Source organism: Dunckerocampus dactyliophorus, chromosome 15 (genome assembly GCF_027744805.1).
Source record: "Dunckerocampus dactyliophorus isolate RoL2022-P2 chromosome 15, RoL_Ddac_1.1, whole genome shotgun sequence".
Classification (NCBI taxonomy): Eukaryota; Metazoa; Chordata; class Actinopteri; order Syngnathiformes; family Syngnathidae; genus Dunckerocampus; species Dunckerocampus dactyliophorus.
Genome location: NC_072833.1, coordinates 20554810 through 20574540, shown reverse-complemented (window position 1 = coordinate 20574540; position 19731 = coordinate 20554810). Strand labels below are relative to the sequence as shown.

General features: G+C 41.9%; 1 protein-coding gene across 4 annotated transcripts in view; it reads right to left on the bottom strand.

Annotated features, from left to right (window-relative positions):
* col4a6 (collagen, type IV, alpha 6) overlaps positions 1–19731 on the bottom strand; it is a 95265-nt gene that overhangs the window by 71622 nt on the left and 3912 nt on the right. Inside the window, exon 1 of one of the 4 annotated variants that reach the window (XM_054753198.1) lies at positions 4656–4916. The exons of the other annotated variants lie outside the window; for them this stretch is intronic. The gene's annotated coding sequence lies outside the window, so the exon portion shown is untranslated. Of the gene's footprint in view, positions 1–4655; positions 4917–19731 lie in introns of those variants that run through there. 4 annotated transcript variants of the gene reach the window in all.

Here is a 19731-nt window from a genome sequence, read left to right as displayed (position 1 = left end):
CTCACCACTGCGCCAGTGTGTGTGTGTGTGTGTGTGTGTGTGTGTGTGTGTGTGTGTGTGTGTGCGTCAATCATCAGGTGAGCACCTAGAATCAAAACAGCTGCAGACTTTTGTTCGCTCCTCTCCATCTGGCCTCGAAATACCTTTTAGAGTTGACATAGCGTCAAAACATAAACGGAACATTACAGATTCCTTGCTCTTATGACTTGCTATGAGCGTTGAACAAGCTGAAGCTCCTGCAGGCCAAACGAAGAAGCCAGTAAGCGAGCAGGTTATATCCTGTCTCCACACAGGTGCACTTTGTTTTTAACCTATAAACCTTCCAGACCTTCCAACAGTGCTTTATTAAAGCAGGAATGTCACATATTCCCGCCGTCTTTTCATTTTTCACTTTCTATGTGTTTATTTGACCTCGGAGTACCGTGCCATTGCCTTTCAATACGGTCACACATGACTGTACGTCTGCACCGGCAAAGTTGCAGTTAGCGTGTGAGCGGCGTGACACCTGTGCACTTTTAACCTGCAGCAGGTTTTTATTAAGCTCCATTAAGTCAATATGCTGCGTGCAGATGCTCAGCACGCACATGACAACATCTTTATGTTCGGAAATACAGTATCCCACAAAAGCAAGCCTTTTGATTTATGACAGTATCTTTATACTATAGAAAGTAAACTTTAGTAAATAAAGTAAATAAATAAACATTATAAATAGAGTAAACAAAATATACTTTACAGTAGTCAATGTACAGCTTGTATAGCAGTACACATTTACTGTCAACACACAGCCATTATTGTCTAACTAGCTGGTAAAACAAGTGAGTAGCAGCATAATTGTCAAGAATGGTGGCATAGCGTCAGTGTCTGGGGCTGTACGAGTGCCGCCAACTGGAGAGTGGGACTTTATTGAGGGGAAACATTAATTCATAAGGAGGTGAGTAGCAAGATAAGTGCGTCTTTCTTACAGTCAAGCGTGGTGGTGGTAGCGTCACGGTCCTGGGTGCACGAGAGCTGCCGACACTGAGGTGCTGCTGTTCATTGAGGCGAACATGACTTCCAACTCAAGTAGGTATCAGGAGTGACACACGGTAGGTGAGTGGTTAGCATGTTGGCCAAAAGAGGTCAAAAGTTTGGATCTTCGTTTGGGCATCTCTGTGTCTAATATGCGTGTTCTCCTCGTGCACGCATATGTTTTCTTTGGATAGTCCAGCTCCCTTTTCCAAAAAGCATGCATATTAGGTTAATTGGATCCTTTAACCTATGTTTAGTTGTGAATATACAGTAAGTGTGAATAATTGTTTGTGTATGTGTGCCCTGTGGTGGTGGTGGTGGTGGTTGGTGACCAGTATGTACTCCGCCTCTTGCCCGAAGTCAGCCGAGATAGGCTCCAGATGACCCATGACCCTAATGAGGACAAGCGGTATAGAAAATGGATGGATGCATGGATGGCTGGGTGACTAGCAAGACAACTGTGTCTTGCCTACAGTCAGGCTGGGTGGTAGCTGGTAGCTGGGGCTGCATGAGTACTGCCGCCAACTAGGGAGCGACGGTTCATTGAGGGGAAACATGAATTCCACAATGTACTGTGACACCGTGAAACTGGTTTTCCACCATGATTAGGAGTCCACACAAACCTCCAAGATGAAGTGCCTTGCTGAGGAAGCTGAAGGTGATGGAGTGACCAAGTATGTCTCCTCAAGTGGAAGGAAAAGCGGACTGTGGAGGACTGTAGAGCTCCACAAGTGATGTCATCATGGAGGAGTAGAGGAGGATTCCAGTAACAACCCGTTCATCTCTGGTGAATGCCATACCCAAAAGGATTAAGGTAATGTTAGATAACAATGGTGCTCATACCTAATGTTCACACCAAGGACACAATCCATCCAGCCATCCATTTTGTAAACCGCTTGTCCTCACGAGTGTCACGGGTAAGCTGGAGCCAGAGGCTCCAGAGGCCTATGAACAATTTAGAGTCTGAGCCAAACATTCATATTTTGGGATTGCGGGAGCATGCACATTGAGAACATGCAAACTCCACAAAGACATGCCCAAACGGACATTTGAAGATCTCCTGACTCCTGCTGTGCGACCAGCATGCTACCCACTAAGGCAGACAATAAAGCCTGTGAGTTGACTCATTTTCAGCAGATCGTAAATCTACACGGCTATACAAGCTGTACACTGGCTACTCTAAAGTGTATCCACGTTTACTTTCTATAGTATTATCTCTTTTGTGAGATGCTTTATTTTCTAAACCAGCCTCTGCTTCCACAGAGGACATGAACTGGAATGATAATGTGAGCTCTAGTGAGAGGATCTTGTTCCAGATCATAGAAAATCAATTTTAGCCAAAGGTGTTCACAAATCTTTGAAGTTATGCTCGTAAAACTTGTATGGAATCTTGAATACTGCCATGAAGATCCATGCAGTGTTAAATAGCTTTCGACATGGAGGTATTAGAGACGGGATTTGACAGCAGAACTTCCCATCACTTTCACAGTGTGCTGTCCGAGCGAGGGACAGGAATAAAAGACATTTACGGGGGGGATGTGCGGGACAAAAGGGGGTGCAGAAAGAAGAGGGTGGGGGGTATTTGGGGCGTCGGGGGTGTTGATCGGGATCGTCTCGGTAATTTACGGCTTTTCATAGTGATGCAAAAAGGTCAATAAATTGAGTTGATGTGAGGCCTTTTACTCGCTTGCGCATGAATGCTTCATATACGCTGCTGCATGCCGTGTGTTGGTGTGTGTGTGTGCAGGAGTCCATGACCTTTCCGGATAAAGACTCTGGCAGATATACAACTGCTATTTTCTTTCCACCAACAATAACGGCGCCACTATTTTATTCGATACTTACTGTCTCTTTGTTTGGTTGTTTATTTCGTCTTCGGTGACTCAAGCTGGTATGAAGTTATGGGCACCCCTCAAATTCATGCGAGGCGAGGTCTTTCCAAAGACACTCATTTTGTTAGGTACACTTGCACGCTCCCAATGGTGTGCCAAGCTTCAAAAGCCTTTTCCAATATTTTTGGCTAAATGAGAGGATCAGAATATTACAAGCACATCATGTTATGTCTGGGTACACATTTAACTTTGTACACACACATCATTACGACATGGTGTGTAAAAGGCAGTTGTGTAACAGAGGAGCCCCCCCCACACACCCTCAAGCACGACTACAGGCTTTTACAATGGTAATGCTGCAGTGACTGTAAAAAAACATCACAATGCTCATCTACTCCACTGCATTGCAACCTGTTGCAGAGGTTTACTGGAGCAGAGGCCACACACACACACACACACACACACACACACACACACACATATATATACAGGCCCTTTGAGGTTTTAAACAGAGCAGTCCCCAGACACCACTTTGCTCCATGTGAGGGGCTTAAGGGGCCCCCGGGAGAGCAGTTAAAATCTGGTGACTTTGTAGGTCAGAGGCCTGCAGGATGACCAAAATGCAGCAATAATCATGCATTTTCTAGTACATCTCCTGAAAGTGAATTAAACTCACGTTTTTGCTCTTCCCGTGCGAGCGTTTACATTAAAATCCTGGGATCGGGTTGCACGCCAGCACTGGCATGGTCTCAGAGAGCTTTAGCGTTAGCTTTAGGCCTCAAGCCTTTAGCATTAACCACACAGGTAGGGTTACAGCTGTGTATTAGCTCGACATCAAGGTTGCGTGAATGGTGGCTTTGTGAACGACAGGGAGGCTCGAGCATTGTGAGGGCAGAGGATTGAGGAGCCCCTCCGTCTCCACGGCCCCGCCCCCCATAAAACAAAGGAGGATACCTGTGACCTAGTGAGTGTCAAGTTGCTTTAAATGTAGCCATGAGAAGATCCCACGCAAAAAGTGCATAGAAAAATCTGACTAATTTTTATATGTAGTTGATGGGAGTGAATGTGTGCTGTGTGGGGGGCGGAGTCAGGGAGACCACCTGGGAAGAAAGCGGAAGGCTGCCAGATTCTGTCGTTTATCATTTTTGATTTAGCAGTTTTTATGTGGAGCTCAGCACTTTTTGTCTTGTCAAAGCATGTTTCATTGCCTCAACCTGTGCAAAGACAAACACACACACACACAAAACGCAGTCACTCTGAAATCTCTCTTTTCATCACTTTCACGTAGGAATAAACACTAACCCTAACTGTAAACCTTAAACTTAATCCGAACCCTAACTCGAGCCCAAATCTAAACCCTGAGCCCAACCGTAGCCCATAACCCTAACTCTAACCCCTAACTCTAACAATGTGGGCACGCCAAAAGTATTGGGACACACCATAACACCTGAACTGGAACTGGGCTTCGATGTGCTGAAACCACAGCATGAGCTGTGTTGCCAAGAGTCGGGCAACTTAACCATCGTGGCATAGATAAGACTGACGTTAGCATCAAGCAGCGCCGGTGTGACGAGTGCTTGACGTGTGCCCTCCTAGAGTTTTGCACTCTTTCAAACCAATGTGTAAGCACATAAGACTATTTAAGTACATTTTCAACATGTTAATGTGAATATCATAACCTAATAAGTTGCAAATGTCATTGTTTAATCACAGGTAGTGTAAACACGAATTGACACTACACGTTGCAGCGTAAAACGTGTCGTAAATGACTATATACACTAATATAGCATTATTTTGTTAAAACATTGTACTCACGTGAAAGATTATTTCAAAGGGGATGCACGTTTAGAAGATTTGCTCCATTTACAGCAGCTTCCCTTGTTATATGCATGTGCAGTCGTTCTAGGCGGCAGAACTTGATGATGGCACACATGTCGTCATTCCACTGGTATGGCCGCGCTGTTGTCATTATTGTCCGTCGACATATTAGTCACGTCGAGGGTCACGAAATGTGAAGATATGATTAAGAACGAGACATAAGTGGTATAAACCATTTACTCTCCACTGAACAACAAGCAACAACCATTTAGCAACAGTTGCTAACAACAATCACATGACCCGGAAATGGAAGTGAAACTTGGTGATGCGAGCAAATGAATCAAAACTCAGCGAATACATAATCCAACAACTCCAAAACACTTGTGGACAACTTGTGGAATGTGACCTGCACATTCACCATGCCATGAAATAATAACGTAACAACATAACAAATGCAAAAAATGCAAAATGCATTTAAATGCAAAAAGAAGAAATGAGAGCGAGACAAAATTTACTCACTCCCATTTCTCCTCTTTGCATTTGGAGGCGCTACTTCGAACCTCTGCGCAAAATGTAAATTTTTGCAATTTTTCAACTGCTCTTAAAATTTTGATCAGGAGTATATGCACACCCACACTGTCAAAGTCGCACTAACGCTTGGTAATGCTTTAGTTTATTGCAAACATGCTTAGCAAAGTGTTTGCACAATTCAACATGTCCAAAAAAGAGCAGGAAGAAGCAAAGTGTATTTATTCCTACCCCTGCTTGGCCCACTTAGCATAAGATAAAACAAGAGGAATAAAGAAAGTCAATGTTGCTGCCATCATTGCAGGGCCTGTACAAACGTGCGGCGGCGGGTACACATTTGCGGAGGCCTCCGCTGAGTGAGGAGCATCGACAGCTAAAGCCTCACATTGACGCCAGCGCATGTCAACGCAGGGCCGGCAGCTAGAGAATGTATGGAAATTCCTGTCAGGGCCGCTCATTATGTATGTGGGGGGGCTTAACGTAGCCTTATCATCACAAATCTTTCAGGAATGAAAGGGAGAGCGCTGGGAAGACTAGGACAAGATGGAATGTTGCCAGTGTAAGTGACAGTGGATGTTTTTTTTTAACGTTTGTTTTTATAAGGCAGAACGCCACCTGCGTCTTTCCAAACACACTGTAATATGTCTATACAGCTGCATGAACTCCTCTAACGGAGGAAGAGACAAGAGGGGGTCAGCTTGGTCTTTGGACAGGAAGAATGTCAACTTTATTCATAGTTATGGAATTTTTTGTTTCTTTTTTTCTTCTGGAATAATATTAAAGTCCCCATATTTGTGTTTTAAATATGTCTGAGAGGCGCCACAATTGTGCAGTGAAGAAAAATCAGGCCTTGTCGCTGGAATTTAGACAGTTTAAAAGCGCTTTTTGGATCGATTCGCAGCCAAGTGTGAAGCCACTTCGGGTCGGGGATGAGATTCTGCCCCAAAGGAGGAGTTTAAGTACTTTGGGGTCTTGTTCACGATTTAGGGAGAACGCGAGATCGACAGGCATATAGATGCAGCGTCTGCAGTGATGCAGACTCTGCATGGGACCGTTGTTATGAAGAGCGAGCTGAGTCAAAAGGCAAAGCTCTCAATTTACCGATCGATCTACATTCCTACCCTCACCTATGGTCATGAGCTTTGGGTAGATCGCGGGTACAAGTGGCTGAAATGAGTTTTCTACATAGGGTGGCTGTGGTCTCCCTTAGATATACAGTGAGAAGCACTGTCATTCGGGGGAAACTCGGAATACAACCGCTGTTCCTCCGCATTGAGAGGAGCCAGATGAGGTGGTTTGGGGAACTGGTCAGGAGGCGTCCCGGACGCCTCCCTGGGGAAGTGGTCAGGGCGCGTCCGACCGGCAGGAGACCTCAGGGAAGACCCAGGACACGTTGGAGAAACTATATCTCTCAACTGGCCTGGAAACACCTTGGGATACGCCGGGAGGAGCTGGACGAAGACAGGGAATTCTGGGCTTCCCTGCTTAGGATGCTTCTGCCTCAGATAAGCGGAAGAAGAATGATGGATGGATAAAAGTGTTTTTAGTGAGCCCTAATGGGAACACGCTGTTTTGTGTGTCAGTAGCTTTAATGCTAATGAGCTGTGAGTGCCTTGAAGTGTGCATATCCAAGCACTATTTTGCACCACTTTTTACATCCACACTGTAACTCTGCACTTGTCCAACGTAATAGATGCACTATATCACATACAACAACGCAACATTAACGAGCGGGACAGGAGGACATAAATGTTATCAACACTAGCATAGCTATGTGAGCTACAGTGCTAACATTACAATCACATTTTAACAGCAACATCATGCTAGGTTAACCTACTCACTGAAGAAAAGCAAAGTGATTCAACTTACAGCTCCTACGTCTATGGCTGACTGACAGATAGTTGCCGGAGCTTTATTTTAAGATGTGCAGCGAATTCCTACAGACACAATCCAAAAAGTCTTGCCTGAGGAGTGGAAGCTGTTATCGCGGCAAAGCTCCATGTTTTCCTCCAATTTTCCGTCTGTATAGTGTGTCTCGATGCTTTAATTTAGTGTGGGAGCACCACTGAATCATGCATTCATCAAAATGTCGCCTCAGTGTGTGAGCCAGGTCAGAGTGGACGTCACTCCAAATAATAAACGCCTCTTCTGCAAATCCTACTAGAAAGTCCACCTATTTCCAAAAAACCCACCAGAGGCTTTCAGAAATGAATGATTTTGTTGCAGTCGAAAGTCATTAAAATTTATGTATGATCGTGGTAGCTTCCAAGTATTCCAACAAGGGTGGGAGGCGTTATTTTGACGATAGCCACGGCCGCACTTTGCTGTAATTTGCCTCTCTGAGTTTTAAAATAGCCGAGACGCAGCGACGGCGGGGTGTAGGGTTCAGTGTGACTCATCCCCATTGAGGGAAGGTGTGCAGCTGCATGCAGCAAATATTAATTACCCCTCTAATTTTGGAAAACAGAGACACAAACGTATCATATCCGCATGTGTCGAGCCAAAGTGGGACAAGACAAAACTAAAAGGAGACTAGGGTCAGAAGTCAGCTTGTTGCTTCTTCCTTGTTGGTGTAAACATGAAGAGTAAAAGATACCAGAGGGAAAGGAAGGACTATATCAATGAAGACATTAATCTTTCAAAATGAAGTTACACATTTTACCCTTTGGTGCAGTCATGGGAATCAATGGCACTAAATTGGTCATGAGGGTAAAGAGTCTCCTATTCTACACAACTTGCAATCAGAAAATTAAAAAAAACAATTGCATATTTTAACCCTGTGCACTTGTACTTTACTTCCTTAAGGAATTAATCAAATCCTTTGCCGTCTTCCCTCCACTGAGGAATTCCATTCGCAGTGTTTGCCTGTGCTTACAAGCGACTGTAAAAAGCTTACTGTGTTTACCTCTGAAGGGAAAGGGCAAAATTCATTAAACAACTTTTGTTGACAGTAAAAAAAAAAAAGGCATGGCTATTGGTGGACAATCGCCGCTTAGCTGATTGCGTTCATTTGTCCAGGTTTGAAGAATAGTGTTTATCTCCCTGCCCCACCTTGAACTAAGCAGCCACACTCTCCTTCTTTTTCGTTTGTCCTTACATTCCCACGTGTGTTTTTTTAAAAAAAACTGTTTACGCCACAAAATCTCCCAGGCATGAGCAATGGAAGCAGAGTGACTTCCATCCTCGGAATGGGGCTCCAACTGGATTCAATGCAAATTTATTTGTACGCACCTGTTTACAAAGCCAGCCGTCACTGTAAGACCAGTTTGCATTCCTCAGGTAAACTTACAGTATATACAAAGCCCTTTGCACACATCTCCCACTTGGGTTTGTGCAACCTTTGACCCTCTCCACCATGTGACTACATCTCGAAAAGTACCAGGAACATACTGGACCACCAAGTGGCCAATTAGGACAGACGAGCAGTGCATATCTGTGTTTACACTCAAGTCGATGTGCACGCTTGTCTTACTGTTATAGCCCCTGCGGTGAGGACACACTCCCTTGGGTGGGGGGTGGGGTGGGGTTTTTTGGAGACTGAATTGTGCAATGACAATATTTTGTCAAAAGAAAAGCAGGGACTTAGCACGGCTTTACACAGCTGGCAAGCGTCATGGATTCATTCTCTCACACACACACACACCATAGGAGTCGTGCCCCAACAAGCCCACCTTGACTGCCTCTTTAGCACAGTAAACCACCACCAGGGACCTGGGGGTGGACACGAAGAGCCCCCATTTTGAATCAGGCTGCACTGACACAACGAGGTCCGAAGAAGTGGTAAAGATAAAGATAATATTGTCATGGCGCCCATGGTGGGGATACGCACCACTTACATCCATGATCAGAGGAGTACCACAACGGGGTCCTGTTGGGCGGAGGACACTTTTAGTGGCCGGCTATATTGAAACAACACTGGAGGGACAGGAAGTGTTTGGTATAATATTATGTCAGTAGATAAAATCAGTGTGACACACCTTCATGTTAGGAAAAGTGTTGTTTATAGATTGAAGTATAACAAAACTATAACATACTGTATATACAGTATAAATATTTGTTTTCAATTCCCTTTATTTTGAAGATTTATTATGTGTTCATAGAAAAAGCCTTATAATATGTCTTCATTACTGTACAAGTATCAAAAATATGTGGTTATAATGGGAGCCAGTGCAGCCAGATCAGTCCCAAGGGTAAAAAGTGTAAGCATATATGCAAATCTTATTCTATACAGCTTGTAATATTATTACATTTTAAAAATAATCATATAATAAAAATAGTATGATAACATTGTTTATGGATTAAAGTGTAGTATAATAAACTGTACATAAATCCCCCGTTTATCACAGTTAATTGGTTCCTGACCCGACCATGATAAGTGAATTTCCATGAAGTAGGATTCCTTCTTTATAAATGGAATATTTTTGTATTTAGAGCATAGAAAACCTGTTTACGACCTTCTAAATACGTTTTTTTTATCATTATTAGAGCTATTATATAGTCATCCATAGTCGCTTTTACATTCATATTACTCAATATAGTAAACATAATAAGAGAAAATAAGACATCTTAGATATAAATAGGACATAACATAGTGAACAGTGTAGAACAGTACTGTAATGCCGCTGTTTATGGTGAAGGAAAGACTCACGTCACCAATGCACATTAATCGCTTTATTAACAAACGGAGCACACATACCGTATGCAGTGAACATTCACACAGGAGCTGCTGTCAGCCACAGCTCATGCCAGTCACTTGCACTCTCCAAACTGCTAACACTCACTGCTAAACACATTCAACTAGCTGACGTCACACATGCTCCTTAAAGGTGCGCACAACAAGTCACAGAAATGACTGTACACTACATATCACGTCTTCTGAATGCCTTATTTTTGTATTTTCATTGATTTAGTCAAAATGCTTAATTTAGGTCAAAAATGTTATTAAATATGCATATTGTTTTACTAATAACAGGTCGTACTCAACCAAGAAACAGCAATAATATATTAATTAATTTATTTTGAAACAAACGTAATGGACTGAAGCCGCAAAATTCAAACTGTGAATTGGTGAGAGACAACTGTATACTAACTTATAATTTTATATAATTTCTACATACCGCTACTATAAGACACTACTTTTTCTAAACTTTGAACTCTGTTCAAAGTTATACAGCGGTGCGGCTAACTTATGACTATGTTCTAATCTTGTGACATCTCCTTTACTTCAGAAGTACTACTAATTGTGTAAATACTGTACCGCTCGCGAGTCAGTGAGGAAACGGTAGCGCTTTCTTTGGCAGGAAGGGAACTCACAACGAGCTCGTCAACCTATCGGAAATGGCAGGAGGTCCTTACTCAATATAACAGTCTGAGTCACGGTGTCATCTTAGATGTCATCTTAGCTCATTTATCTCTCAGCTCCTGAGCTCCCTGCGCTTGTGAGCTCACTGGCCAATGAACTGCTCTGCTGGGACGAAATGCATTATGGGATGAAGTTAAAATAGTTGTGTTTTTATTTTAAACTCGTATTGGTACTTGTCTTGTATATTTCTTAGCTACTTTTTGAGTAATGACCTCCTGAGATTGACAAGCTCATTGGGAGTTTTCTCATAGCTTGTGATTGGCTCCTGTCAAATAAAGAGCTGCCTGGTCCTCATGGACTCGTGCACGCCACAATATGTCTTTTTTATGACATGGACATTTGTGGCTTATAGTCTGGTGCGGTTTATATATGTACAAATCATTTTTTTTCTTTCTCTTTAGTGGGTGTGACTTGCACCGTATACACCAGAAATGATTTTATATAATAAACTGTAATTTACTGTTTTTTAATAAATAATAATATTTGATGCATGTCGGATTTTCATCCAGATTTTGAATTCTGAGGATATGGGATTCCGTGGAGGCTTTTTCTCTTAATTTGTTGCCATGTCACATATCCAAATTGTGCCACTTGGGAGCATAAAGATGGGGTTTGTGATATAAATAGGGTCGGCCATGCATCCACCTGCTCAGGTTAATTAGCCACGAGACATCCAGGTGCACTGATTACAAAAAGGAAAGCTTCATTTCTGCTTTCATTCAACTCCTTCTTTCCTCTTTGTTGCGTCTGTAAAGAGAAACCACTTGTCTGTGTGTTAAAAAAAAAACAACCCAACAGAAACACTCGCGGCACTCCTCTCTGCTGCTTGACCTTTCACCTTTACCGCCAAAGGGGAATGGAATGCTCGCTGACAGGCGTCCAAACAGAGTAAATGTGCAACCACGGTCCGGTTTAAACTCAACTCATACGTCCCAATCAGTCAAAGTGCTTGAGGTGAACATTAACCCTGGAAGCTTGCTTTTGCTAAACTTTAGGAGTGACCTTGAGCATTCTGGCAAGTTCACACTCTGATTTAATTTGGCCATTAAAATGATTTCTGCATTTACTATTGGTCATTGTCTCTTGACATGGGATTCAGTGGCTTCAGCGCATGCAGACTGACATTTTTGCATCCACATTAACACCCTATAAAACAAGCCTAAAGCCACCATGGGACATTAGCTGCAGGCAAGCAGGTAAAGGTCAGTCCATGACCTTCTCTAGAGGTCAGAAGACAGCTTCGACCTCTCCCAGGTGTTTGATTTAAGGCCCTCATGGCCCCATCTCAAGCATCCGTTGCCTCCGTTTCACCTTCTGCTTGGTCACTGCCACCATCAAGTCTGGACAAAAATGCTGCTTTAAAAAAAAGAAATCACATGTTTTTCGCAAAACTGTCCTTCAAATAAGACCCTGCCGCACAGCCAGGAACTCTTGCTTTCTAATCCAGGCGGCCACAAGCTGTCATTTTCAAAAGACAACACAGGTGAGATGATTCACTGCTGCTCTTACAGCCAAAAGGTGAATGCATGGTCACATCCTGTGTTGACCTAATCAACCCAAATGCGACCTGTCATCATCTATCTTACAGCCCATAAAGCAGCCCAGGGGTCATTTGTGGCCTGCAGCTCGTTTTTTATTTTATTAATTCGAAAATTAACAATCAAACAAGGAAATTGGAGAAATTGGAATTTAAAGAGCAAACGTAAGGAACTGGCTGACTAACGTCGACATAAGTGGTTGTCGACATAACCAAAACCGAAATTAGCCACCGCTTGCACATTCACCTGTGACTTTGGCCAGAATGTGCGATAATAAAGGATTTTTTAGCCTATGGCAGTTTGTTGCTGTAGTAGAAGGTTAATACCACCATGCTTTTCTTTTGAAACTTACTATGCACAAAACAGGAAGTGTGTGTGCATATTTTAATGCTGTGCAACTAGACACACAGTAGCAATGTTGCCGTTGTGGTTTCACGCTGCTTAGTGACAATGATGAGGATAACAATATGTCAATATGTCAACAATATGTTAACACATGTCGACATGAACTGACCCATTTTGTGTACAAATGACCCCTCTGGGTCTCAAACTTAATGTCGACCATGTATGTCGACATTGACTTAAGCGGGCACTTTTTCATAATAAGAAGAACACGTTGGGCCAGGACTCGATGAGTTAGTCGACAAAAATGGGACCGCCTTACACGGGTTCCAGTGCAATACGTTTTGTCACCTATATGTACCGCCCTGGCACGGTAAAACCGAGGTTACAAGTTTACCTTTATGACAATACGCAAATCCCGAAAGACAAAACTCCTGAAGGTTCCGAGGAAGTTCTGCCTTTAATTGTGGCGCTACCTGCTGGATCTGCGTCACCTTTGACCTCCAGCTGCCATTCCGGCCTGACCTTTTCCCACTGACCCCCGCTGCTTGGTTCCCACGGGGAAGGATTTATGGCTAATGTAGCATTTTAAATACACAAGGGAGGATTCAGCTGTCCAAGGGTTCAAAAAGTTTTGGAGGGAAGCTAAAGAAGAGGAGACAGGTGTGTGACCCCAACTGCTTGGAGGGTGGGGGTAGGAGGTGGTCGAGCAAAGAGGGTTGGAGGCATGGTAGCTATGGCAATGAGATGGAATGTTCATGTCGCCCCTGGCAACGCTTCATTAGCTATTACCCTTCACACACTGACAGGTCCTAAGCCCAGACCTGTCCCCCTTCTGTCTGTAACAGATTCCAAGATCCTATATGTCATGTGGAATGCCGCTGGGACGAGAAATGCCGCTCTGCTGCATTACGATTTAAATTAAATCCATCTAATTCAAAGAATTTGTACTCCTAAAAAAATGCCACTCTAGAGAGTCACCTTGAGAATGTGTGTGTTGTTTTGACATATGCACTTAAAGTGTGTACAAAACAGTCCAAACAGATGCTTGCAAGCCAGATGTATGTCCGCTCTGTTTACATCACCGCACATCTGATCCACCTCTGTTCCAGTTGTCCTCCAATATCTCAGTAAGAACAAGTAAACAAAGCGCTTCGTGATGTCCCTGTTATGATGATTTCATATGCACATATATTCACAATAAATCCCAAACATAAGGCGGAAGGCTTCCTTACGCAAACAAAAGTTTGCAAAAGGAAGGTGGATGCTTTGCAAGCTATTAACTCACTCTAATAAAGTGCAACCGGCAGTCGTTGCGCCAGTCTTTGCTGGAAAACTGCCGCTGCAACTTGCCAATGATGAGTTATGAAATGTTAAAAGGCCAATAAATGTCTTCTCTGTTTGTACTTACAGTCATATTTACTGCTGTACTGCTGCTTTATTATTTTTTATTATTTCATTCAGGTGTTGTTTAGCATTTGGGATAACATGTTGTTTTGGTTATTATTACGTTCCAAAAGCAAAAAGTAGAAAAACCCAAGAAATCATGTAAATCCAATGACTCCGTTCCAGACAGACAAAAACATTAAGAAAAAAATACATTTATAGCTTTACATACATTCCAAAATGCAAAATAATTATCAACGATGAATGAAATGGATAAATGAACATTTAACATCGCTACTACCTTTATTAAAGACTCTTGCTGGCCAACACGAGAGAGGAGGGGAGGAAAGAGACAGAAGGGGATCCACACTAACAACAACTTCTCAAAATCTTTGATCATATGTGATCTCTGTTTCGTAACACCTTTACCTCTTTCACATTTCCTTAAGTGAGTTCTTATTTCTTTGCCAGGATGGACCTTGGAAGATCGGCCAAGCAGACACCAAGTTCTTTCTTGAATTCAATAGTGTCCTTCACCTTTGTTTGGCTCTATTGCATGTTCTCGTGAGTGAGCAATGCGTGGGGTACTTTGTTTGGACACTCAATTCCGTAGAGTGATACAGTACAGGGCAAACAAACTACTTTATTACGTGCAAGACCGTGTATGAAAACTGAGGCAAAATATTGATGAAAATGTTTATCAATAATCAAATCATAGAAAAACTGGGGCGTTCAAGAACCAACTGTATTCGGCATCTATTATAGTATACAACACTTCAATGTGCAGCCCACAGCTAATTGTTATATTGGCCTGTGTCACATTCTATCTACCGATACTCAATATACAAATATACCTATACTGATATTAGTAGAAGCTCTTCCCACAAACTAATGTCAGGTCACATCTTGTGTAATGAATGAACACATTATGCTTCTTTTACTGTGATGCCACTGGATGCATTTCACAAATAAACACTGTTTGTGCAAAATAAGACAAACACTGCAATATGCAAGGTAAGTTATAGAAAAAGGGCCATATTTATTTGAAACATTTAGTCTCAACAAAATAGTCATTCAAAAATCATGACCAACAGTCAACTAATATAACATGTTCTACTATCCACACGTCAGGTTAGACTTAATAAATTCACACTTGAATATTGCTGGTAACGACACAATTTGGGAAGTTATAAGAACAAAGTAAAGTGCAAAGTACAGTATAAAAGTCTGGACAAATACAATCAGTGAAATAAACTGGGCTCATTGGGGCGTGACATAAGCGAAACTGGAATTATTTAGCTTGTTACTGTGTGGAGCACCACGTCATCACTCGCACCCTGATGTATTATCGGCAGAAAAACTGTTACCGATATGAACATTATGAATGATTATGTTAAAAATGAATGATTATACCGGTCAGTCGATAATATCGGTCATTATATATCATTACATACATCATTGTATATATTGTATATCATTTTATCATCAAGACAAAAAGTAATGTAAATGTGTAATAGTAATAGTAAAACTAATAAAGTCTGTATCTTATTTGGTAATAAGAAATAAATAATCAAACCTGGTATAAACACAATAAATAAGTCTGAGACACGATGAAGGGGTAGTATTAAATCAGCTCTGCTTCTTCCTACTCTCTTTCGGACATGTTGAATTGTGCAAACATATGATGTACAATGGAACTTTGTTAAACATGTTCAAATAAACTATACCATTAATGGTAACTGCGATTACCATTGCCTTTGCAATTCCCATGACCATGACCATTACCTTTACCAGTGTGTAGAGGCTGCCTGCTTCTGTATAGTATCTCAACAACGATAACAACTGATAAGACTAATAAAGATTGTGTGAGGTCAGAATTGCAACAATAACAAAAGCAAAAGCAAAGTAAACAGAGTGGGCTGGGGGTTTTGTGGGGGGTCAGCGTTTTTGCACAATGCTGCATGAGCACACTCATTAATTATAAGAGTGAGAGGCTGAGCAGCAAAGGAATGGTGCCAGGTAGCGCCAATATGCTCGAATGCTACATTTAATTTATTTAAAAGATTAAGGGCAAAAAACGATTTAAATGTGGCACCATGATTCCTGATGTCGGGCGAAAAGCAAATACAAGAGGTGACTGGGTTCATGGTTGTAAAGCTGTAAATTTGGAAAAGCCAATTAGCAAGTAAAACAGTTACAATTCTGGACAAAGCTCTTTGAATAAGTTGGAGGTGGAGTGCTTTTAAGGAGATTGGACTGCAAAAATGGAGCTCTTTGTTAGCGGCGATGTCGCAGTTCTACCGCAGGTGCCATTGGATTCCAGTCTACAAGCAGTTGTTGAATGGGGAGCGTGCCAAAGGGACGAAGCGACCCAGTCCCTCCGGATCCACTCCTCACTAAACAAGATTGTGTTGCAGAGGGAGTACCGCTTGAAGAGTCAGGAAAGAGCATGTTCGTCGGCACGGAAAGCGAGGACACATCAATCAATCATAAGCTCACTTACATGGACGTTTGGATTAAAAAGCAAAGTCTGACAAATAAGCATTCCTGTCCCAGATGAAGAATGGGTTCAACTACAGGGTGTGGGCGATAGCTTTGCGATGCGCCTGATTGACTGGTGTGGTATTTTACCCTCTGGAAAGGTCTACAAGACAAATTAGGAAGTCTTTCTGATTTATGGACAACAACCCTGACTGAGACAAACAATAAAATAGAAAAGTCACATGATTAGCGACAAATCGTTTGCGCAGATACGAATCAACAAAAGTTCAGGAACAGGTTGTGGCATGAGAGTATTTCATCAGACGCCAAATATCTAAATCTGCGTTTTATTGCCTTCATGTCCGCTCATTCCGCAATATACTGTGGCGCTTCTGTAGCCGGCGGCTGCCTTTTTTTTCACAATGTTGACTTTGGCTGCTGCCTCCATCAAAGTTATTACAAAAGAAGGTCCGGCAAAACAAAAAAAAAATCAATAAAAGGTACGAAATGCAACATTTTATCACTCACGCAAAGCTTTGAGCTGCAGGCAAAGGAGGGGAGCTATGGACGAGGTCACCTTGAGGAGTTCCGCCAAACGTGGAAAGATGGAGCACAACGGATTTGAAATATGATGAGTTTGTGCCGCTTTTAAAAAGGTGTATAAAATAAGCAGATGTCGAGACAAATTAGGTTACGTAAATCAAATATTCCGTTTTCTGAGTTGGATACTTTGGTTATTTTTATATTATGCTGTTTTTGCCAGCTTCGATTTCACCAAAAGCTTCTAAAATCTACTTTGAAAGAGGGAGACAGCACTTCCATCACATTTTTCTGACGTATTTGTGCTCTCTGCATGTTTGCTGTGATTTTAACACTGGCGCATGTCTTTGGTCCGTGAAGCATTCAAAGTTGAGCTCGAGTGAACCGAACTGTACCAGAGTTCCTTTGTCGGGTGCTCACCGGGTTTCAGATGTTGGTGTTTGCACGTCACCAAATGAACCGTACTGACAGAGCAAACGAACCAGTTCCTCTTAACCAAACCAAACATGACAAGTGTGAACACACCCTGATAGACAAATATATAGGTTGGACAATTTCCATACATAGGAAAATGTATAATGTATATTTTTTTATGTTTCAGATCACATCCCCAGATCTCTCCCCTTTTGATCTGTGGGGGCACTTGAAGGCCTTGGTGTATTAGGTGAACATACGAGACATAAATCATCTCAAGGAACGTAGCACAAGCGCCATTACAAGCATGACTGCAACTGTGCCAATGCCAGTTCATCAACTGTGGAAAACAATGGTTATCATATAGAGCACATTAAACACAGTAAATAAAAACGGTTGTCCAACATGAACGATTATTTTTCGTATGTATGGAAACTTGTGGCCCACCCTGTGGTGTTTGTTTAAGGGTGCCTTCACACTGCTTGCGAGATGCAGTCTCAGTCTGCTTCAACCAGAGCAGTATTAAAATGACAGCAAGACAAATATGGACGAGAAAACGCATTGAAAGCACTTTAAAAGCATATCTTAGAACCTTTTGATGAAATCTAGGCCAGGTCCACATGAGCATGGATATTTTCAAAAACGTACATTTCCCCGACTCCTGTGTTAAATCAACATCCATCCACACAAGTTTTATAAAAATCTCTGTCCACATAAAAACACGGTCACCGGCTGTCATGCGCATTTTGGCAAATCATAAGCCTGAAAAAGTCACCTCGGCTGACTTAGTTGTGCATTATAACGAGTATGTTCACCAATCCAGTATAGAGAGATATTACATGTACAATGGCATGCACATTATCTTTAAAATCAACACACACTTACACAGAGCGCATGGAACATCTTGAATGTTTTTTTAAATTGCCCGTGCGTGGCATAAGACGCGTGCACGCCAATATACCGCTGCACAAAATGAACCCAACATCCGTAAGCCAATAATTCTGTTGTCAAATAAGGTTTAAAAACATTGATTGTGTCGCACATTTTTTACGACCCACACCAATAGTTTCAGTTTTACCCAAGTTTTTCAAAAGCTCAGTTGTTTTTTTTGCATGTGGACAAGAAGCCAAAATGCATTGGAAAAGAAACATTTTTAAAATATTATAAAAATGGCCTAGGCTGGTAAAAAAAAAAAGCAGAATATAAAAATAATTTAGGCACGCTTTGCTCTATACGTGTGTGTGTGTTTGTGTGTGTGTGTGTGAGACAACTCTTTAAAAGTATATTTTAGAAGCTTTTTGTGATGGTAAAAATCACAGAATATCGCCCGAAGTCAGCTGGGATAGGCTCCAGCATGCCCCCGCGACCCTAATGAGGAAGAAGCGGTATAGAAAATGGATGGATGGATAAAATAAGCCACATACTCAATCCAGCAGATGGCTTTGCTCTCTCCTCTGTGTGTGTTTGTGTGAGACACACTTCTCACAAAAAGTTCAGGATGTTTGGGCTTTCGGGTGAAATTTCCGAATGAACCTATAAGGCACTATACCCTTTCCAGGTGAGCTTAATTTGATCTTGTCTAAACTTTTGAACGCACATATCCAACTGTTCAGTGTTTCAGTACTTTTTCCGCAACTTGCTGTTCTCTAACAAAATTCCTAACATATCCTGCTTCAATTGGAATTGATATTTAAGCAGTCCTCTGCAAATTTGTTCACATTTTGACATCATGAGACCAAGACGACACAGAACAAATGATCAACAGTATCTCGCCACAGCAAGGCTTTCAAACAGGATGTGCTCAGAGGGAAGTGGCTGCTGAGCTTAGAGTGTTAAGAGTGTCATCAGCAGGTTGAATCGGACATACAGTAAGACTGGAAAATTTCAAAAATGTCATCACATTATGAATTTTGCCGTTCAGCACCTTGTTGAACCTTGAACAGCAAGTCGTGCAAGAAGTCCCGAAACGTTAAAGAGTTGGACGCGTGCATTCAACAGTTTAGAGAAGTTCAAATGAAGTTCACTTGTAAAGGTTATGGTGCACTTTTGGTTAATCCTGAAAAATGTATAAATAAATTTCACCCGAAAGCCCAATATCCCTCAATTTTAGAAGCTTTAGTTGAAATCTAAGTTGGTAAATATAGCAGAATATAAAAATAACTTTAACTAATATTCAACCCAGCAGGTGGCATTTTAATTTGGAATATTTGCACTACATCACTTAATACATGAAAGGCATGAAAGCTGCCCAATCAGGTCCCTGTCCTGTATTGTCCATGACAAAAATACCACTCGTGAACCCCATCAAAGTGTGCATCTTTTTTGGGCATTTTTGATCTGGACCAGAGTACCGAACCACGTTTGTGAGTGCGGCCTAATAGAGAAATAGGACACAGACATACCTGTTTCTTTCAAATAAAATGACTCCACGACATTAATAGCATTTGAAAATCAACTCAACCTCAAACAAACGCTTGCATGC